The sequence below is a fragment of the Chiloscyllium plagiosum genome, unplaced genomic scaffold (assembly GCF_037043375.1).
Source record: "Chiloscyllium plagiosum isolate Xiang-an unplaced genomic scaffold, Cpla_swu_hap1 HiC_scaffold_8, whole genome shotgun sequence".
Classification (NCBI taxonomy): domain Eukaryota; kingdom Metazoa; phylum Chordata; class Chondrichthyes; order Orectolobiformes; family Hemiscylliidae; genus Chiloscyllium; species Chiloscyllium plagiosum.
Genome location: NW_028270146.1, coordinates 82,000,586 through 82,024,500, shown reverse-complemented (window position 1 = coordinate 82,024,500; position 23,915 = coordinate 82,000,586). Strand labels below are relative to the sequence as shown.

The window sequence follows — 23,915 nt, the reverse complement described above, 5'->3', positions numbered from 1 at the left end:
GAAGGGTGTAATGACTTGCTTGGATAGCATTATAAACTTTTGTTTTATATGAAGCCAATCAGTCTTGGAATATAAAAATAGTTGAGGAGACTTTTAAAGCATTCTCTTTTGATTTCTGAAGAGGACTCCTATGTACATTTCAATGCAACTGTTTCATTTGCTGCTGGGAAATGTGGTTGGAACTCTGATAGCATTATTATAATTCATGGTGCATCTTTAGAGACAAAATGTAAAAAAAACCTTATTACCATGCAAGGTTCTCTAATCTCATTCACTACATTTCAGGCACATATTGTCACACAAAATTCTAACAGCCTACATTACAATCCATCCACTTATCCAAATGCAAGATCATATTTCCAAACAATTGTAGCTTAGTTTTGTTCTACAGCTGGTTGACCTCTTTCAGCTAGTGACTGAATACCTCTCTTAAACAATTATACAGGTCAGAAATATTTAATCTAAATTATTTAGTCTCTGGGTGTTTTCTCAGACATCATTGATAGCCAGAGGAATTCCAGCTGTTGGTTGTACCTGAAATTGAACTTTTCAAGCTTGATTTTTCCCTCGATGATGAAGTTTCAGTCATTTTTGCAGTTACCAATTCCTGCCACATTACTTGATTGTGATGCGATACATTTGTGGTTAATGTTGTCACAAGTCAGACAACCTGTAAGGAACCCAAAATGTTGAAAAACATAATACACATGAATGTGGGCTGTGTCAAATGTTGGACCTATTTTTTTCTCTGCTTAAGTGTTTCAAAAACTAGCAGTCGGCTTAAAAGTGCAGAGTCCCAAAACAAACTTCAAAATGCAGTTGCTACTCATCTCCCACAGGGAGCTGTTCAACTCTGCCAAATGGACTAGCAAAATATTATGATAACCTTTTCCATTCTAATTTGTACTGCAGGCTGCGTGTGTGCTAGGATCAACATTAATTACTGTATAACGTTTCAGCCGTGTAGTTCATGGAAATGTCAGAGAGTTAGCTAAAGGGGATCTGGGGTCTCAAGATCATAAGGAGGTGCTGGGATAATGGGAAGGTTTCTGGAAGCATGGCATAAGTAAAAACATCCAAGTATTGCGGCAAAGATTTAAAGTAATTGCCCATCAGAAAGTATGCAGATATGTGGTTAATTTTGAATTACACAATTAAACTTAACTAATTATTTCTGCCTTTATATTATTAATGGAATGACATAGTTCAGGCAGCTTAGTTCTTACTTCTCTAACATTACCAACTGCAGCAAACACTTGATAATAGAAAAGCATCCTGCAAAAACATGACTGTTCAAGTGTGTCCTTGGAATTCAAAAATCTATTTTGATTTTATGGGTCATTACAGAGCCCTGCCGGGAAAGAGAAAAAGAAAACCTTTGTTAAGAACAGGGGAGAAAAACAATCGATAACTGGCATCACAGAGCAGGCACAGGGCCTCGCTTTCAGGAAGTGAATGTTCCGACAAATTTCCAATGAAGTAAGTCAGAGCCTTTAGTAATCTCTTATATAAGCTGTAGGAGGTTTTGGAGGCATACTTGAAGGAAGCATATTTAAAAGAAAAAAGAAAAGCCCAACACTGCTCTTAGCCATTTTTTTTGCTGATTTTGCAAAGTTTGCAGCTCTAGCAGTGGACGGCAGGGGTCACCTTAACACAGTCCTCCTGAAGTTCTACTGCCAGCCTCTACCTACAGCAGATAGTGCAGTCATGCAAGTATCTGTAATTTCTTTTCATGTTTAACAGCAGATTTAACAACCAAAGTACACCCATCGTTAGCATTTTGTGCAGTTGTTGCCCTACCCAATATCCAAGCATCAAAATCATTCCTTTGCAAATTAACTTTTGTTAACATTTTTCTCAAGTGCATGCCTTGCAGGCAATTAATATTTCATATTTTTACCTCCAGTTCGTGAGCATATTGTTTGGGTTTGAGGATATATGTTTCAAAGACTCACAACAATTATATTTGATAACTATGACATTGGGAGTGATAATCATTTGAGCAACTATATTAGGTTGCAATTAAAATAAATCTATTTAAACACCAAATCCCGATTACAGTTATGGCATATAAATCACACTCTTATTATGAATAGTATGAGCAACAGCAGATTCAGAAAATTATGGCTGCGACAGATCGCAACAAAAATGTGGACATTTAATGAGAAATATTAGCAGTAATGGCATGTAAATTTGCATGGCTTGGTGCACTTTATTCTCCTTTATTCATTTTCATGACACCAGTGTCATCTAGGTACAATGTGCCCAACATCACCTTGGAAACCACAATCATAAAAGACCTTGTTAGGCATCCAAAGTGTAAAGGAAATAAATTGGTGTCTCTGTTTAATAAATTGCTTTAAAAGTAAACCACTACTCACTGCAATACTGCTAAATTAAGTTATTATGAGACAATTTAGTCTTTTATTAGGAATAGAGATCTTAAATAACAGCCCAGTTATCATGTTAAATGTAACAAGCTATAGGTTAATAAAAATCTGGCAGGTTTTGGCATAAGTGAAGGTTGATGAAAGTTAATAAATAACCATGGAAACAAAAAGATAGAATATAGCACAATTTCAGGAAGCAAGGATTTGCGCTGGAAGAAAATGTATTCCTATGTCTGGCAAAATCTGTTGAGTTTATGGACATGGTTTTTGAAACACGAGATGCAAAATATGTAGTCATGATGAAAATAAACAGAAAAATTGTACTCTATAAAAGCCTGCTCTCATTTTGGTGTTGAAATGTTTTATACCTGACATTACCCCATTTTTCACATATAAATTCCTGCTTGGCTAACTTCCATCGAAAACATCCAGTGAGTTCACATTGTTTTCTTTTGATAACAAAATTGTGTTGGCGACAAAATCTGTTTGAAAGTAACTTACAGTTAAAGATGGGTTTAATAACAGGTGAACACTGAAAAATATGCAAACAAAAATGCAGACATGAATGACTTCATTTAAGGCATAATTGCTTCTCATCAACTCAAGAAATCATGCAGAAACGCTGTGTATTTCACCCAGCCGACAAGAGACTGAAAAAATCACTCAGGCATAGACGCTAAATGGAAAGTCCACTCCTAGGTTTCTGTCAGAGACAACTGCTCTGCTCACAGATCCGGGCCGAAAGACAATGGCCTTCACAATCATAGTTCATCATAACAGATAATTATATACCAGCTAAGACAATACGTTTTTTGGGTCCACCAGTTATGGACTAATTGCAGGCTTTGGAGTTTTGCCTGGCAGGCATACAGCACACCCAAACGTGAGTCTTTTTATTGTAGTGTGGTCTGGTGCAATTTAGTGGAGAGGAGATTGAGTATCTGGTGAGTTCCATATGCTGTTTGTTGCTGTGCATTGCAGGCACAAAGCCAAACAGGTACAGTTATACATGCACAAACTTTAAGTTCAGCTAATCGGCCTTTTTGAATTGATTTTCCATAGAAGCACTTACAACTTCAGTGCATCATTGTTTATTTAATGACAAAAGGGAAAAGATTTCCTTTAATAATATATAATGTGGAAAATAGTAAAGGATAATAGTTCAAATAGCAGTGCAGTCATTAATAAAATGTTGAATGAGAAACAGAATAGCATCTTTCGGGGGGAGGCAATAGGTAGCAGTAACGTCATTGGATCAGTTATCCTGAACCCCAGGTCAATCTTCTGGCACCATGGGGTTGAATGCCACTAGGACAGATGGTGAAATTTAAATTCAATACAAATCTGGAATGAAAAGCTAGCACAATGGTGACCCTGTAACCACTGTCGATTGTTATAAAAACAGACCCATTTTGTTCACTAATGTTCTTTAGAGAATGAAATCTGCCATCCTTACCTGGTCTGGCTTATATATGACTCCAGTCATATATGGTTGACTCTTTATTGCACTCCTGACAAGTAGAAATGGGTAATAAATGCTGACTTAACCAGTAACACCCTTACCATACGGTGCCCTGAGTGAGTGAGTAGGCAGCGCAGAGGCAATGCAGGATTAACCATTTGGAATTTAGGGGATGGGGCATGAGGGTGGGTGAGGCATGATGTTGCACACTACAGTGACAGTGGTAGGGCCAGTGTAGTAACAAAGATAGTGCAAGCGTGAATTAACGGAGAGAACATAGTGACACTTACCCTGGTGGAATGGAGATGGTCCTAGTGGGCATTCCGCTAGGCAGCTGAGACCACGCTGACCCAGATGGGAACCTTAGACCTAGAGTGGCAGGGTCTTGTGTTGTGGCCTCCCCTGCCAGTCCTGGGGATCGTGGATGGCCTATTCTGCACCATTTCATCCACTAGGACCTCCACGTACCTATATGCAAGATAGGACACAAAATTCCTCTTCTCTGCCATGTCTGGGGCAAATTTTAAGCATTGTGCAGGATGCGCAATAGCCCTTTAAAGATGGCATTACTTCCAGGAATGCCAGAGCAGTCCAGGATATCCAAACAGTGCTAAGTTCCTAATGGTTGGAGCAAGTGGGAGAATTGGGTGAGCTTCAGAGAAGCAGGGCTCTGTAGGGTGGGTTGGTAGTTAATGAGGATGGTTTGGGACAATAGTGTGATAAAATCCACCAGACATTATGGAGAGAAACCCTCCAACAAACTCAATGAAATTGACATTTTGCCAAAAACTAGGTAAGATTCAGGCCTCTGCACTTCTTAGGATCTGCTGTAAATGGTGATACAATTCATTGGTCATTGCAGCCAACTAAAAAGAAAAAGATTTATTTATAGTCTGCTATCACTGATGGAGTTATGAAGCAATGATGTCATAAGATTTATTTAATAACTCTCAATGTTTGTTGTAAAGTATAGTATAGAATAGTTTAAAGCCAATAGCAGAGGGAACATGTGCAGTATCAAATACCAAAGATAATGATGACCGTAACCAAGAAAATTTGTGTAAAATCAATTCCATCGCATTCTTAAACGCAATGACACACTCACAACTTACTTTATAGTTTCATACCCATCTATACAACACAGCAAGGAGAATCAATAAGCAGAAGTTACATCTGCATCATTTGTTATAGGTATGGAACTTAGTTACTTCTGAAGATTGCACACTGCAGAAGTGTATCACACTTAATGAACAGAGTTGCCAAGCCACTGTGGCTGCTGACCATCATGGCGATGCTCATTGGTCAATAGACAATGTTATCATCTCCCACTGCTGTCAGCTTGTGTTAAAACATCACAGTTTAGGGTCTTTGTTCTGCACTTGTGAGAACTGTCAAAGAGGTGCTTTGGATGTTCTACTGGTGTTCTGACTTCAGCTATTAGGCCAGACCTAAAATCTGAAAAACCAATATCTCCTTTTTCACCGTTTATGTCTCAGATGCTGAATCCCATTTAGCACCAACACCTGTTCCTACATCAATCATTTGTATAAACTAAACTGTTTCCTAGTTTGGATTCCGTGCATGATATACTTTAGTTATCCGACATCCTGGATGATTTATCAGCAGCTTTTTGGTTCCTTTAACATTTTGATGAGAATTCTCTCTACATCTGAACTGGAAGAATTATTGTAATTAATAGTTTGCAGCCAGTATTTAACCATCAGTTGATTCATTGCAAAAAAAATGTAGAATTGATTTCTTTTCTTCCATATTTTGCCATTTGCTGATGTGATTTTCTTTGGCTGTGCTCCACATGACAGTGCACAATTTTGGTCGTGTGGATGATATTTCTGTTGAAATCTCACAGATTGCACACTTGTGTTTGACAGAGTTGACATAATTCCACAAGCTACATCATTAATGCCAAGGGTAGATGAATGGTGGAGACTGGTGGAACTCTTGGAAAAAATAAACAGGTATTGCAGTGACTGTTGGAATGTATATTCTCTGATCATTGATTAATTTGTCAAACTTGACCAGAGATTAAACCTTTTAAAATGAATTAAAGCCTTCTCTGTTAAAACCAATTTTAACATCAAATAAAACTAATAGATATCTAACCAAAACCAAAGGGACTTTTAGTCAACAGAAGGGAGCAGTATAGATCAAAAATGGCATGATTTGTAATTAGAGAGAAATATTGGTTCACAATATTAGTTTCTAATATCACTTTTGGAAACAGGGTTTTTGGAAAAATCTAGGTTATAGACCACTATTTGCACTTCATTTGTAAAAAAAAAGCATTTTAAAAAAATAAAATGCGGTTATGTTGCAACATTTTGTACATCTTTTTATATTTCCAAAGAGGCAATTTTATATACCTAATGGAGGAAAATCAACCAGCTGTAATTAGATTGAAGAGCCAAACAAGAGGAACTCATCCTGTGTGTTTTCTCTGCCACCTGTGTTTAAATGAAAGATAAAATTCATGTAAAAAATGTCAGTGCTTCTTGACTAACAAGCATTTTTGAAGGACTGACTAGAAATATAAAATATATAGCCCGAAAAGTTCCAACGTTAGCAGGGTAAGTGTTTCAGAAGGAAAGTTATTTGCTAAAGGTTTACCTTCACAGTTGTTAGAAAAAAATAGGTGTTTGACTCTGATAAGTTGTTGTTTTTACTTGCCAGCATCCTTCCATCTGCACAAGATGATGGATATCCAATCTACTGGGAATGGGGGCAGCTTCGCTTGGTACACTTGAGCCAATGGCAGAAGTGAACAATTGGGAGGTGAGTTCTGCCACAAGTGCCATCGGTTGTTATCAGATGACATTCTGGGTGGTTGCTACTGGTCTTAGTAACTGTTGCCAAGCCACTGTGGCCATTGACTATCATGGCGATGCTCATTGGTCAGTATCCCACTGCTGTCAGCAAGTGTTAAAAAACTCAATGTTCAGGGTCTTTGTTTGGCACTTCCAAGAACTCGAGGAGGTGCTTTGGATGTCCTACAGGTCTTCTGACTTCAGCGACTAGGCCATACCTAAAATCTTTACATGTGCAACCCTCTTCCATGCTGTGTACATGCCTGAGCCAGAGATGTCATGTCAGCATCAGGAGTACTTCATCAAACTAGATTTCTTCTCCTCCACCATTAAGGCAGCCAAATCTCTGTGGCTCTGTTTTTTCATCCCAAGTCATATTAAAAATGTAAATGCCAACACATGGATAGAAAACCGAGCACATTTTTCATGTTAAAAGGATTCTTGCTGTCTTGATTATCAATTGTTACATAACACTGCTTTGGTGGAATATCCTTCTAACAGTGACCGTGTAACCACAGTCGGTTATCATTAAAACCTAATTGTTTCAGGGATATCCTTCGGAAAGAATACTGCTGGACTTACTGAGTTTGTCCAACACATGGCTGCAGACCTACAGGTTGACTCTTTCATTGACCTCTGGGTAATTAGGGATAGACAACAAATGTTAGCCCAGCCAGTGATGCCTACATCCCATGAATGAATATTTTTACGATTATTATAGACTTGTATACCAGTAGAGCACTTCTCAGTAGGTTCTGGCTTTGGGGTGTGGTGAGGTGGGATGAGGGAGTTTGGTCAATAGCTTCCTTTATGAGCACTCAATGGTCCACGAGGAGCCATCTCAGTAGCAGTGGCCATCTTCATGGCATCAGCACCACTAGTATTAGCCAGCACCCACATTCCTGCCAATCACTGGGGGACTACATGTTCTCAGCATACCCCAATCCCATTTACCTGTTTTTGAAGGTCATCACTGCAGCATCTTTGTCCTGCAGGTGCAGTCCCAGCAGTGGCCACCAATTGCAGTGGCGCTGCTACAGCTACTGAATTGTCTGTTCTCTATTTGAGATGGCAACTCTTGGGGCTTATCTGGCTGATGGTCCTGCACATTCTTCAGATGCTGCCTGACCTACTGTGCTTTTCCAGCAACACACTCTCAACTCTAATCTCCAGCATCTGCAGACCTCACTGTCTCCTGGAGGATGATCCTGGCAGTGGCCACTGGCAAAAAGCTGCCCTGAGTCCTGTCACCCGCTGCAGCAGGATCACCTCCTGGTTTCAGTCTGATGGCAGGACATCAGCTGCCTTCACTAAATTCAATCTCAGTTCTCAAATTCATTCCACAAGACAACTAATCAGCCAATGAAGACAAAAGCCTTGACTTTCGCTCTGGACTGGTTTCCATACAATGAGTAACAAGCTCAGCTACTGCGCGAGCAGGTTTTAATTCCTGGATCTCATTTAAAATTCACTGAACAACATCTCCGCACACTTCCAGCAGAATATTATATGACTCAGAGGTAGCCTGCTCAGCCCAGAACATTAGGAAGATAAGCTGAATGTTCCTTAACTTAACAAGAAGTGATTATTGCTTTGATAATTTATCTCTTTGGGCCTGGCAGACCTCAGATGCACTTTGCTGTTGGGTCAGACTGACAGAAACTTGAAGGCTCTTCCTGCTCATCACATAACGTTAGCTTCAGTCAGATGTGAATGGTCATCAGAACCTGAAGGACAGAGAAAGCCCCTAGCTTTGGCGAGCGTTCATGTCGTCTGCTTGGGTTGAATACATTATAATTGAACTTGATCAGCTCCTAGTAACTCCAGGACAGCAAAGTTACCAGTGAACCTTTAACTCCTTCTGCAGGTTAAAATCACTGTCATAACTGTTTACCTCATGTATCAGACAACAGTAAGCATGAGAAGTTATCAATGTGTTGTACCTTGTATATAGAACACACAGTACAGAATTGCTAATATTTAACAACTTTGCATTTAAATTAAGATATGTACTTAGCCAAGGGAGATGTATTTTCCTATTCATTCTAACAATAACATTTAATTTGTTTTAATCCTTTTATTAAATCTCCTCAGATCTTTCTCTGCTTCAGTAATAATTGCCCCAGTGTGTCTCTGTAGACATTATTTGCTGTCACTGGCATCTTTCTGTTGGATTTAGATATTTGTATACTATGGCAGAGGAACCTCGATTATCTGGGAGTCAATTATCCGAATATTGGATTATCCAGCAAGATTGCAAGGTCCCAATGCTTGGCTAAACTACGTTGTCCGGCATTCGCTTATCCAGAATTCAATTAACCGAATGAAATACTCCCGGTCTGTATCTTCCAGATAATCGAGGTACGTTTTTGCTTTAATAATGGGTGAATATAAAACTAAAGAACTTTACATGAATTTATTACTTCTTTACTCTTGAAATCTATGGGACTGACGTATGTCATCATTTTTCAATATAAATTAAATAACAGCATATTAAAAATCATAGTGCAGTCCTTTTACGCTTCTCATACCTAAATTGCTACTACTTTAATGGGATTCTTTGCATGTGGTGGCAGCCATTTTGTATTTCTGTTGACCAGTTGAATTTGGATTAAAGATGGCAAAGTTCTACTATTGTGTCCTTGTGAGAGCTTGCAGGCTTCACCTGAGTTGCAGGATGATCGCCCATCTTTCATCCTTTCTTTTGTGTTGCTGTATCTGTATCCCACATGCCTTTTAATCCTTCCCTGGTTCCATTCAAGCCATTATGTAACCATTGCTGGCGCCAGTTTACCCTCTGAGGCCCTAGTTTTGCAAATTGCCATATCCTGACCATACTCTCTTCATTTTGAGATCAGAGCAATTGTGGCTTCTGAAAACCTCCCCTCCCAGAGCACATGATCCTCTCCTATCCTCTGAGACCCTACGCTTTTACCTTGAATTGCCCTGTTTTTACTGTAGTCATTCTGTCAGTGACCTAGACCAATTAACCCAGATTTGAGCTTCCCGCTCTCCCCAGGAATCCACAGGCTGACCCTAATCTGCCTCTAACCATGAATTCCTGAATCTCCAGGATGATTGTGGCACACCCTCTGACCTGACTTGACAGGGCAACACCTACTGAGAACAGCCCAGTCCAGCCCGTGGACTGATGCACCCACAGCATCCTGACTGACCAATGCATTATCCCCTGATTAGTTGCAGATGTCCTGGGGGGGATGTACTGAGGCCCATACTGAGGTCACAAATCTACCCAAACTTCCCTAATACAAAATGCCTAACTGGCCAGGGCCAACCATTTAGACTGGAATTGGACTAACCCCTTGACTGTGTGGAGATATCACCAGATTGGTTGTAATTCCCCCACCCCCAACCCCACAAAGGGAATGGCTATTTACTTTTAGCCTGTACAGTGTGTTTGCCACAGAAATTCCAGGCACATGTTGCAGGTGAGAGATTGATCTAGCACAGGGCATAAGGTGAACAGCTAAATGTTCAACACAGTGTGTGTTCATTCCACATTAGAAGTCCAACACTCACTAGATTGATGAAGGACTCTCTGTAGAGGTTCAGGGCACAACCTGGAAAAGTATAATAGGCCCTTTGCAAATGCAAATACATGGCCCAGCATCAGCTTGAGGCCTGTTTGCAAAGTTCAATGCAAGCAGCCACATCTGCCGAAGAAAGGTAGAATTAAAATGATTAATATAACTTAGATATAGTATTTATCATTAAGTTTAAATATAAATATATCATCAGTCTGTTCAATTGGATTTAATAGCTTTTTGAAGCCGGACCTATTTTTTTGGGCTAGTTTCCGGGTGGTCAGCACATTCAGACAGGAGGCTGGATTCCTTCTCCCATGATCGTACCTTCGGCAGGCAATTTAAATCCAGCAGGTAGGCAGAGCTGGGCAGGTCTGCAGCTCCTATTAGAAGCTCAACAGCTCTAGCACACAGAGAGGGAGTCAGTAACGAAGCAACAAAGAGAGGGTGAAGCCTCCCTCAGAAGGGGAGGCATTAAATACATTTTGGATCTTCACCTCTAGAAGAATCACAAATTTATTACATTGTAGAAGGAGGCTATATTGCCCATCATTTTTTTTGCAGAGGCTTTCAAAATAATCATGTGGTTCAGTGCCATTCTCCTGGCTTTGCTTCATCCCCTTGCACATTGTTTCTCATCAAATTATCATCTAAAGTCCCCTTGAATGCCTTAATTGAACCTGTCTCCATGGTGTACAAAAAAAATTGGTCTCACATCACATTTGTAAATTGTTTTCAATTAGTGACGTCTTAGTCTAAATCCTTTAATGATTAGGAGTAATTTCTCCCTATCTACTCTGTTCAGACCTCTCATGATTTTGAAAGCTTCCATCAGATCTTCTCTTCGCAATCTTCTCTCCAATAGCCCCAACCTCCCAATCTCTCCTTCCAATTGAAGTTTCTCACCCTGGAACCTTTCTAGTAAACCTCTCCTGCATACTCTCCATGCTTTCACATCCTTCCTATTGTTTGGGGCCAGACTGTAAACAATACTCCAGCTGAGGTCTAACCAATGTGTTATGTAAATTCAGCATAATCTCCTTGCACTCTATGCCCTTTATTATTAAAGTTCAAGATACTGTATGCTTTATTAACTGGAGTCTCCACCTGTCCTGCAACCTCCAATAATCCATGCTCATGTACAATTAGGTCTCTCTGCTCTTGCACCCCCTTGACAATTACATCCTTTATTAATATTGTCTCTTGCATGTTACTCCTATCAAAATGTGTCATCTAAGAGGAGCATCATAATGTTTTATCCTCAGTTCAGTTTGGAGTAATTTTCCAGGTTTTTCTTTTACACACAGTTTACAATCTCTCCAAGGTCATCTAACAGTTGACTCTGTTTAATGCTGAAGAGCTCAAGACACTTTCTCTTACCTCAGATCTCTGGTGTAGCGATGCCCTTTCAGCTTGTTAAGCATTAAATGAGCTTCCTCTCGCCACACTCCTAAAGTTTCATTCGTAAAGCAGAAAGAATGTTATTGAGAGTTAGTTTTGGAATAGTGAAAGGAAGGGGCAAGCGTGTCAATTAAGCTGAAACCGACAAGGTCAGAATATGGAACAACAAGGAAGGTGAGACAATTACATGGAAAGAACAGACGTTGTCCTGACAGACAGTGCTCAAAATGGCACAAACACATTCATATTGGTGTCCAGGCTATTTGTTATCACTGTTGTCTAAGCCTTCAGTTATGTTGCTATGATACATCATGTCTACATTTGAAAATGCTTCAGTGAAGATTAGTTCAAATGTATAAACTTCTTATTGCATATGATTGTGTATTCAGAGTCAGAATATCAGTAAAATTACTTGCACTTAATACACTATTGGCCTTTAGCTTATTACAAGTATAATTGAGTTCATGGTTGCCATTATTTGCTTGGATGTAATTACTTTTATTTTTGGAAATTAAGGTCAAATAGTGTATCTATATAATTATTCACAACTAATGATTAGATGCCCAAAAGGAGTTTTAAAGAATTTCTGTAGAGTGCAGATCGCCTGAGATTTTAATCGGTAAATTATTAAAAAGATGTGATGCGAAAATTTCCAAATTTTCCGTTTCATTTTAATGCTTTCACTTTGCCATTGCCCATGCAATGGAGGTTTAGCCATAATTTTCAATGAAGAAACTTTTAACATACGTTTTAATAAAATTGCATTCCTTTTCAGAATCAATGAAAACATATTTGTTTGTTAATCCAGAGGAAACAATCCACAGACCAATATGTTTTAAAATGATGACAAAGGAAGTTTGCACCTGCATTTCCTTTGCAATGAAAAGCTGTGTTGGACATAACTTTAAGTGGCATTTGAAACAGTTTGCTACTAATAACTCATGAATATACCATGCAGCGAGATGAGTGGCAGAGGAGATATTTGCACGAGTACAGTCACCTTTATAGATTACTATATGGTTTCATTGCAGATTTTCAAGCCTTCCCTAAATAGCTCAGCAGATTTATCCAGACATTTGTTGAAGCTTACACTTCAAAACATTCCAAGTTTAATCCCTATGAGGTATTTAGGGCTCTTTGCCATGGCGAGTTTAAATGCAGGTAGGGTATTTCATTAATTGGGATGGTACTGGATGGGAACCTGACCACCTTCCCATTTCTGTTCTAAGTCTGTGGCACTAAGGTCCATGGATGCCTAACTACCCCACTGCCAATCAAATTCCTTCAGTGGGCGATTACTGCCCAATTGAGGGTCTCTTCCTGCTGGTATGAGGCCAATAAAAGGAGGGCTTGTTGTTACATTAGGAGCATTATCAGGAGGCACATGTAGGTGGTTTGTAGTTTCCTGTTGGGTGTTCCTTCATTCGAAGGCAAGGAGGCCACCCAACATTTTGATTGAGAGAATGCTGACATCTGCCCCTTCCCTTAGCTACTGATTCCTTACACCACCCTCCAATGTGACCCTCACACTACGAAACACCTCTGTTATTTTCTGGCCTGAGTCGTTAAGCCTCCAGTTGGATATTGTACCAACAATAGCCACTACCTCCTTATTGGCACTGCTGAGTAAAACAGCCAGCATTTGATTGGCTGTCAGCTCTCAGCAAGTGTCTTCTCCTTTCCTCAGGACCCACCAGTGATCTCTCTACCACCCTATTGACTTGTAATACAATGGGCTTTCCCAGGAGGAGTCAGCATGGATTGCACTCCGGCTAGAGAGACAACAACCAAGACCTCTGTCTCCTCACCTTCAGTGCACTACCAAAATGATAGCTGCCCATGCACATTGAGATGCAGCAGTGAAGTGTAGAAGTGTCCTGCAAGTGCATCAGAGATGTGTCATGAGGTTTTTTAAAGGCTGACACAAATTGAATAGCAATCTCCTTGGACATGTGTGTGTGGGTGGCCAGTGCCCATGGAGAGTGCCCCAGGAGGTTGGTGCCCAGTTCCGGTTCCCAACATGGCAATTGACTGGAGCAAGTAATGAGCTGAATGCACCAGGTGTGCACTCTGGGTTCTTTGTTGAGTATTCTCCATGTTTGTTTTGTGGGGGAGTTTGGTAAGATGGGAGGCTGAATATTAATTGGACTGTTAACAAACAATAATCACTGTCAACTGGCATCCCATTGCTACACAGCAGCAATTTTGCCATGCTACCTGTATAAATATTAAAGATGGTGTGCATTGTTCCTGTGTCCAGGTGGACAGTCTGTGGCAGACTTGTCACCGGATCCTGTCATACATTTCGCTTTAGCCAATATCACGCAGTCCCAGATAAAGATTCTGCCCATACTGTCTCACATCTAGAACTTCACCCACAAAGCACAGTCAGTGCTCATGTTGTGTTGGCTTCTGATCGATAAAGGAAGACTCTGAAAAATAAAATGACAAAATGTAAGGAAGGAAATAGTCAAAGGAAAATTGCTACAGTGCTCAGTGGAAGGGGAAAACGTAATTAAGAACATCAAAGACAAAGGAAGCAGAAAGTGTGGAAAATGCTGTTGCACCTGTAGAGATCATGCAAAGGAAAGCACTTCCACTGTCGACCTTGTAAGAAAATTTAGTATGAATATATATAGAAAGCCTGGTCCTACCATCCTTTGTTGCTTCATTGATGACCTTCCTCCATTGTAAGGTCAGAAGTGGGGATGTTTGCTGATGATTGCACAATGTCCAGCATTGTTTATGACTCTTCACATGCTGCAGCATTATATGTCCACGTGGAGCAAGATCTGGACAATGTTCACTCTTGTGTTGATAAACAGCAAAGTAGCATCTGCATCACACACACATGCCAATGACAATCTGTAATAAAACAGAATTGAACCGTAGTCCCTTGATGCTCAATGATATTACCATTAATAAATCTTGCGTTATCAACAACCTGGGGGTTCCAATTGATCAGAATCTGTACTAGACCAACCATACTTTGGCTTCAAGATGTGAGAATTCTACAACAAGTAAGTCAATTCCTGGCTCCCACTATCTGCAAGACATAAACCAGGTCTATGGTGCCTGAATGAGTATAACTCCAATAATGCCTAGAAAGCTTAGCACTGTGCAGTAGATAGCAGCCTGCTTGGCTTGCACCCCACCCCACCAGTTTAAACACCCTCACCCTCTGCCACTGATGCACAATGGCAGCAGTGAGTACCTTATATAAGATGTAGTGAAGCAACTGACCAAGATTCTGTAGACAGAACCTTCCAAATCCTTAGCATGTAACACCTACAAAAATATGGGCAGCAGATATGTGGTAATACCACATGCAAATTCCCCTCCAAGACACACATTATCTTGATTTGAAACTGCAGTGTTACGCCTTCACAGTCACTGGTGCAAAATCCAGGAATTTCTTTCCATGTAGCATGGGAGTGTACCTGCACCACGTGAACTTCGGAGGCTCAAAAATGTATCTAACATTTTGTTTCTCAATTGGTCCACTATTCCTGGCAATGCACTTAACTGCCAAAATCCTAAACTGTCAAAATCCTTTCATAATCCTGTCAGTGCTATCTCTCTTATCTGCTTTGAGTTTCTGGTCACCTCCCCTAATATCTTCCATTATTAGCTAGCTGACAAATTTTGTTTTATTACATTCCCATGAAATGCCTTTGTATGTTCAAAAATGCTACAAATGCTATAGAAATATAAGTTGTTGATATAAAATAGAGCATGTTGTAGCTTAAAGGAACAATGTGTAGTGTAAGAAACAAATTCAGTAATTATGCATATTTTAATTATAAACAGTAGACATCTAATTGAAATTTTGCAAAGGTTTTAAAATTATTCTATCCTAATTAAAATGATTAGATTACATAAAGAAACTTTACACCACAGCCATGCGGACAGTGGGAAATATTATTTAAACCTTAATAGAATTAAGTGAAACTTACAGGTTTATTACAGACCAGTGATTTGACAGGTTCTCTGTAGGGAATCCTATATTAACAGGCACACTGGTAATTAAATCATTTGTTACTTTGTAATGTTCTAATGTTTCACATATACTCTGTCAGAGCTTTCTGTGTAGATCAGAGCTAATCAAAGGTAATCAATTTTCAGCATTTTGAAATCTGTGAATGATTATACATTCATCAGATCATTTAGTGGAGTGCACAAAAAGTGAAACGTATTTCATCTTCCAAAATGACACAGAATTATCGCTACAGATTTCAATAGTTATAATTAATTTCACTGTCTCGCTGTGAATTTTGAGCACTTCTCTTGTGAGTTATCAACAATGATTTAATGCACGTATTTACAAAGCAAACACATCAGTGAACTACATAAATGAAAGCAGATGTGCAACAACAGACAGTTATCAGAGTTCTCATTTATGTTATAATTGTGTTTTAATTTACCTGCAGTTAATTGTTTGGTGCAAATATAAAGCTCTACCACTGAAATGCTGATACAGCTGGAGTCAAGAGTAGAACATGAGAAATAATCCTTCGACGAATAGGTTTGACATTTTTGCAGTTGTTAAATAACAACGAACAACCAAATGTGAAAATATACTTGAAACTCCCATATAAAATTAAGAACTTAAGAATTCAATGTAATTAAATAGACAGACTGCAGTGTGATTAATTGTTCCAATAAAAATTATTCTCCTGATCAATAATATTTTCCATTTTTAATAATACTTAACATTAGTCTAGTGCATTTACAGAAAAAAACTATAGCTTCTGAAGATTTTTTCAAAATTTCATGACTTCATGGCAATTCCATCTATTAGAGAGAAATGTGTGTGAAGCCTCCCCATTAAAGGTGTTATAACCTCAAGTAGATAATTGGATAGATATTGAAAAGGAACAATTTGCAGACTGTGGGAAAGCACAGGGGAGTGGGCTAATTGGATAACAGTTCCCAAGAACTGGTACAGCCACAATGGGTCAAATGGCCAGTTCTCCCCTACAGAAATATTGCATAGCTCGTTAAGATTACAAATTGTTGAAGGAATACTGTGTCCTAATTTTATGCACAATGTTCAGAATGTAAAAGTTAAGGTGTAATTGGTGAGCTTCACCATATAAAAGCTTCAAAGACAACTGTTAAGGTAATTATAGCCTCAACGTTGTAGGAAGGATAAAAAGAAGAACTACAGAGAGTGGGAATCTGAAACAAAAACAGAAATTGCTGGAGAAACTCAGCAGGTGTGGTGGCATCTGTGGAGGTAACAGAGTTAATGTTTTGGGTCCAGTGACCCTTTAGAACTGATAGCATCTAGAAAACAGTAGTGGGGGGGTGGAGGCATGAAGGAGTGAGTGGCTAGATGGAGAGGAGCCCAGACAGAGAGAAAGAGAAGAAAAAACTTAGACAGAGGGATTGTTGATAGTAAGCCAGGGAAGATAAGCTGGCTAGGGGATAATGGAGACTGAGTGGATGGAAATGGGTGAATGGTGCTGAAAGTGACGCGTGTCATGACAGAACCTGAGTGTTTACTTCTTTCACTCCTCTCCATCCTCTGTTATCAGTATAAATACCACTTGTGAAGTGACAGTGAGCGTCTCACAAGATATGATGTATAATCCTATGCACTCGGTGCAGACCAGACATATCTACATAACCTCCCAGTCATTATTCTACTATTCATTTTCACTGAAGTTACAACGTGGTAACAGTGGTGATACCAGTTAGTGATTTTTGAAGATTTAACTGAAAAGTGCAGAGGCCTCACCTCTTTCAACTGCAGCAAAAGTCTCGGTGTGAAAGTGAAATAGTTGTCAAGTGCTCACATGATTGAGGTGTTTTAAGTGCTTTGCATCACTGTCAGAGTATTCCATATAGTCCCTTTGTTCTGGAAATTCACATCTCTCTCCAGTCAGCAGTCATAATCTTAGGAGTGATGATTACCAACAATCTGTCCTGGACCATTCACGTTGATGCGACGGTGAAGAAGGCACAACAACACCTCTTCTTCCTCACGTGGCTCAGGAAATTCAGCATGCCCATAAGGACTGTCACCAACCTTTACAGATAGAAAGTATTCTATCTGGATGCATCATGGCTTGGTACAGCCACTGCTATGTCCGGGACTGAAATAAACTACAGAAAGTTGTGAACACAGCCCGGACCATCAGGCAAACTAACCTTCCATTCATTGCTGTGATGTGGAGGTGCTGGAGTTGGACTGGGGTGGACTAGGTCAAAGATCAAATGACACCAGGTTACAGTCAGGCAGAAGATACAAAACCTTAAACCCAGGTACTAACAGGTTCAAGAACAACTTCTTCCCCATTATTATTAGACTCTGAATGGACCTCTCAAATTTCAAATCTAATGTTGAGCCAGCTTTTTGTGCACCTTCTTTGCAGCTGTAACTTTGTATTTCCCACTCTGTTCTATTACCATAATGCACTTTGTATTGTGTGACCTGCCTGTATTGCATGCAAAACAAGACTGTTCATTGTACTTAGGTACATGGAACAATAATAAATCAAATCAAATCAAGTTGTGGTGAGTTTGCTGAAATTTGAATGAGTCAGATTCTCCATACTGTGAAGATTTATGAAACAGCTGCTACCAGATAGACTGCTCCTGGGATGGACTTGGGGGCATGGGATGGGGAAGGGTAGTGTGGTGGGGGCAGTACTGGATCCACTGCTTCTGCAGCCTCTTTCCTCTGCAGATTGTTGAGTAGGGTGACTAAACAGTAGTGGCTGGGCATGGGAAGTAGAGATCATCCAAAACAGCTCCCCACAGGTAGTTGAAGACTAGAGAAAGCATTTTATCCATACTCTTCAGGCCTGGGGGCACTTTTTCACACCAAAAATACAGCCTTGCTGGTTATGCCTTGCAAATAACCTAGGGAGGGAGCAACAGCACACCCAAGACAATCAAATTAGCAAGCTGCGGCCAGTCAAGAAACTGCAAAGCAGCCAAGACACACAGATTACATGCAGAAAGATTAGGAAAGCCTGAACATTTGTTTCCATCACAAAAATTCCTACTGGTCCTGCAAGCACACACGGGATGACGCAACATTTCCAGCACTCAATTGAGAGGCAGCAGATCTGCTCTATGCGCTCTCACTCTGTTCAGACAGCATGTAGAACTGTTTTCTGGACCTGGGTATTTCTGAACCAGAATAACAAGTCATGAAGATTGAAATCACCATAGGCAATGAAGCCCTCCAATCCAGAACACTTAACTTCTGTCAGAAAGTGATTTTAAAATCTCTCACAAAAAGTGGCCAATAGAGATATAAATATTTCCAAAATTAACCTCATGACCCCCCTGACCTAGATAAATATGTCCTATATGTGAGAGAAGCTTAGTGTTCAAGGATGTGTTGGTTAGGAGTATTAGTCAGGATAAATGTGGAGCAATGGGGGTAGAGTGGGTTGCTCTTCACAGGGTCAGTGTGGACTTGTTGGGCTGTGGGTCTGTTTCCATACTGTAGGGATTCGATTTTAGAAAAAGTGACATTCCAAATATATGTTAATTCTTCTGAATGCTCCTTTTGTTTTAAAATTACAAAAATATTGCAGTTTTTTTATTAGTTAATTTTGAAAATCCTCAGAAGCTCCTTTAATGAGATCAAAAAGCCCATACAAAAAGAATCATCCATTTTGTTTCAGCAAAATTGGGTAATTTATTCATGTACTTCCATCCAATTCCATGTTGTCTTTCTTTACAAAGGAAATCATCTTCAAATACCCAATTTGTCCCGACAGGATACTTTTCACAAATATTCAGCATGAAGTTTTGCAGGAAAATGTCACGGCGTAATGTCATCTGTATTATCAAACCAGCAAGTGTAAGAAGAGGAGCAGCTGACTGGCTTTCCATCAGGGATCCTGCATAATATGACACTCATTATCCACTACAAATAGCTCTGCAGCATTGATTAATACTTGCACCTATATGATTCATCTTTTTCCACAATACCAGACGTGCTGCAATGTTGGTGGAAAAGATTTTTAGTTTTACAAAACTGATAAATTCATGGCTGTAAGAATAACACCACTAGAAATGGTTTCAGGAAACTTAAGGCTGAAAAAATATTTCCACAGCCTGTCGTGTGTCTCAGCAATATTAGCAGCCAGTTGCATTTTGAATACTCCAAATATTTTTGTCCCAAATACTGCTCAGGGAAACCGTCACAAATATCTGAACAAACAGTCCTAATATTGAATTTAAAATAACTTCACACAGGTTAAAAATTATGCTTGAATTTTCTCTCTGAATCAAAATTGCCTTGTGCAAGTCATTTAACATTTAATATGGCTGGACAATGTTTTCTCCTAATTCCTTCTGTTCCACGTTATAGTGTTTGGAGCTTCTTTTATATCTGAGAGCATTTGTGGTTTTCTTCACTGAACCACACCAGTACACATTTAATATCTGAGGTAATTATTGACTATAGAGTGTGCCTCTCCAACAAGTTCTGGGAGGTCCTGGCGGTTGGGGTGATGTAGAGGACTGGCAGAGGAGGCCACAACACCAGACCCTGGCAACCTGTTCCAAAGTTGCCACCTGCGTCAGTGTGGCAACAGTGGTGCAAGAAGGTCAATAACTTTCCCCATTCTGCCAGGGTAAGTGTCACACAGTCATGTCACACTCACTCTATCTCTATTACTGCATCCATCTTTCACTAAGGCTCACACTACGCCACTCTCACGATTGCCTGCAGCATCTTCCCTCACTTCCTATTGTTTCACCTCAACGTCCCGCACTAATACTGCATGACTTGCGCGCTGCCGACACACTACCTCGGAACACCTCACCACATCTTCCCCAACAGCACTGGCAGTAAGAGCCATGTCAATCACTTCTAACTTACCCATTCCTTCCCTTTCTCTCAGTACAGGAGAAGAGTGAAGAAAGGACCTGGAACTCCTCGACTCCTCAGCGCCTACAAGGAGAGAATCCTGGCCCTTGTGGGAGAAGGCAAGGACCTCTCTTGTGGAGATCAGAGCCATCAACGTTTCAACAACAACATGTGGGCTGCAGCAGTTCAAGAAAGCAGCTAACCACCACCTTCTCAAGGGCAACCAGGGATTGTCAGTAAATGCTGGTCAGCCAGTGCTGTCCACATCCCATGAGTGAATTTAAAAAACTGAGTAAGAAGTACTTTTCATTTCACTGTAACTCTCACCATAACCCACTATCAGTCATTCATTACACACCTCCTCTAAGTGCTTGCTGTGATACCTTCCTTCCCTTGTGTCTTGCAGGTGCCAATGAGGCATTCCCTGCCTCTGCAGAGAAATGGCCAGCTCCAGCAGAAACTACCTTCTCAAACTTTGAGGGCAGTTGTGCCAAGGCCCACAGAGGAAGTATCTGGAAGTTTGCCTCCTGCAGCAACTCCACCAGCTCAGATACTGACACGTTGGCAGCAACATGAGCCTTAGAAAGGGTGGGAGCACAAGGTGATGAACAGCTCACTGTGACAGCTCCACAACAGGCTAAGGGCCCAGATGCTGCCTGAATTGCTGTGCTTTTCCAGCACCACTCTAATCCAGAATCTGGTTTCCAGCATCTGCAGTCATTGTTTTTACCGAGGATGAAATGTCCAGCTCACTGGCACTTGGAAGGCTGCCAGTGAGTCGGTACCTGCTTATCCCCAGGCAGGACAGCACCCTGTGGTGTCACTAATTAGGGACCTGGTCCATGCACACAGGAACAGGAGCAGCAGGCAGGAATGTGAGAGGCAATTGCTGTCAGTGGCCAGAAGCTGCAAGACTGCAGCTACATATCCGATCTTTTCCCTGGGGTGGGCGAGTCCAAAACTAGAGGCCACAGGTTTAAGGTGAGTGGGGAAAGATTGAACAAACACCTAAGGGGCAGCGTTTTCACGCTGAAGGTGGTGCGTGGATGGAATAAGTTGCTAGAGGAAGTGGTGGAGGCTGGTACAATTCCAACATTTAAAAGGCACCTGCATGGGTACATGAATAGAAAAGGTTTAGAGGGAGTTGGGCCAAACGCTGGCAATTGGAACTAGATTTATCGAAGATATCTGATAGGCTTCGACGAGTTGGACCAAAGAGTTTGTTTCCATGCTGTACCTCTCTATGACTCTATGGCATGTTTTCTGTCTCCAAGGACAGGGTGACAGTTGCCATGGAGAGCCAGGTTCAGCATCCTCAGCTTCTGCTAGATACACGCACACAACTGCACTCTATCTTGCCAGGCACTAGTCCTCAGGACCGAAGGCAATGTGACAGGAGAGGGTGGGGAATCTGGTGCACACTCCAGGTGCCCCTTCCTCACACGGGGATAGGGCGGTGCCATGGGTTGGGGAGAGTAACCCAGTTAGAGGATGAATCACACATAGGCCCCTTCAGAATTCTCCACAGAATGCTCCAGGGGTGACCCAGCTATGGGATGGACCCAATGGATTGACCATGGCCATAATGTTCCTATTGTTTCATAACGGGTTAGCAAATGCCAGATGTCCACAGACAAGTGGTACATGTGGCTTGTGCCCACTGATCATGCCATGAGCTGCTGAGCAGCATGAATAGTCCTGGGGGTGAGTGGGAGGCACTTGGTACGAGCACTATAGATGGGTCAGTTTTTGTCCAGTGTGTGCAGGAGGGCTTCCTGACACAGTATGTAGACAGGCCAACAAGGGGCGAAGCCACATTAGATTTTGTAATGGGTAATGAGCCCGGCCAGGTGTTAGACTTGGAAGTAGGTGAGCACTTTGGTGACAGCAATCACAATTCTGTTATGTTTACTTTAGTGTTAGAAAGGGATAGGTGTATAGCATTGGGCAAGAGTTACAGCTGGGGGAAAGGCAATTACGATGTGATTAGGCAAGATTTAGTAAGCATAGAATGGAGAAGGAAACTGCAGGGGATAGGCACATTAGAAATGTGGAGCTTATTCAAAGAAAAGCTCCTGTGTGTCCTAGATAAGTATGTACCTGTCAGGCAGGGAGGAAGCTGTAGAGCACGGGAGCCGTGGTTTACGAAGGAAGTGGAATCTCTGGTCAAGAGGAAGAAGAAGACTTATATTAGGATGAGATGTGAAGGCTCAGTTAGGGCGCTTGAGGGTTACAAGGTAGCCAGGAAAGACCTAAAGAGAGAGCTCAGAAGAGCCAGGAGGAGACATGAGAAGTTGTTGGCGGATAGGATCAGGGTAAACCCTAAGGCTTTCTATAGGTATTTAAGGAATAAAAGAATGATGAGAGTAAGATTAGGGCCAATCAAGGATAGTAGTGGGAAGTTGTGTGTGGAGTCAGAAGAGATAGGGGAAGCACTTAATGATTATTTTTCAACAGTATTCACTCTAGAAAATGACAATGTTGTCAAGGAGAATACTGAGATACAGGCTACTAGACTAGGTGGGATTGAGGTTCACAAGGAAGAGGTATTAGAAATCCTGCAGAGTGTGAAAGTAGATAAGTCCTCTGGGCCGGATGGGATTTTTCCTAGGATCCTCTGGGAAGCCAGGGAGGAGATTGCCGAGCCTTTGGCATTGATCTTTAAATCGTCAGTGTCTACAGGAATAGTGCCAGAAGACTGGAGGATAGCAAATGTGGTTCCCCTGTTCAAGAAGGGGAGTAGAGACAACCCAAGTAATTAGAGACCAGTGAGCCTTACTTCAGTTGTTGGTAAAGTGTTGGAAAAGGTTATAAGAGATAGGATTTATAATCATCTAGAAAAGAATAATTTGATTAGGGATAGTCAGCACGGTTTTGTAAAGGGTAGGTCGTGTCTCACAAACCTTATTGAGTTCTTTGAGAAGGGGACCAAAAAGGTAGAAGAGAGTAAACCAGTTGATGTGGTGAATATGGATTTCAGTAAGGCGTTCGATAAGGTTCCCCACAGTAGGCTATTGTACAGAATGCGGAGAAGTGGGACCTTGGGAGATATAGCAATTTGGATCAATAATTGGCTTGCTGAAAGAAGACAGAGGGTGGTGGTTGTTGGGAAATGTTCATCCTGGAGTCCAGTTACCAGTGGTGTACCGCAGGGGTCGGTGTTGGGTCCACTGCTGTTCATCATTTTTATGAACGACCTGGATGAGGGCGTAGAAGGGTGGGTTAGTAAATTTGCAGACGACACTAAGGTCGGTGGAGTTGTGGATAATGACGAAGGATGTTGTAGGTTACAGAGAGACATAGATAAGCTGCAGAGCTGGGCTGAGAGGTGGCAAATGGAGTTTAATGCGGACAAGTGTGAGGTGATTCACTTTGGTCAGAGCAACCGGAATGCAAAGTACTGGGCTAATGGTAAGATTCTTGGTAGTGTAGATGAGCAGAGCGATCTCGGTGTCC

The 23,915-nt window shown here is 41.0% G+C and overlaps 1 long non-coding RNA gene across 1 annotated transcript; it reads left to right on the top strand.

The window, feature by feature from the left end:
- The first annotated feature begins 1,348 nt into the window (after positions 1 to 1,348).
- On the top strand, positions 1,349 to 9,188 carry LOC122553984 (uncharacterized). Its single transcript, XR_006312895.2, has 3 exons — positions 1,349 to 1,479; positions 6,541 to 6,642; positions 8,854 to 9,188. It is a non-coding gene; the product is annotated as an uncharacterized LOC122553984 (long non-coding RNA).
- Positions 9,189 to 23,915: the final 14,727 nt, after the last annotated feature.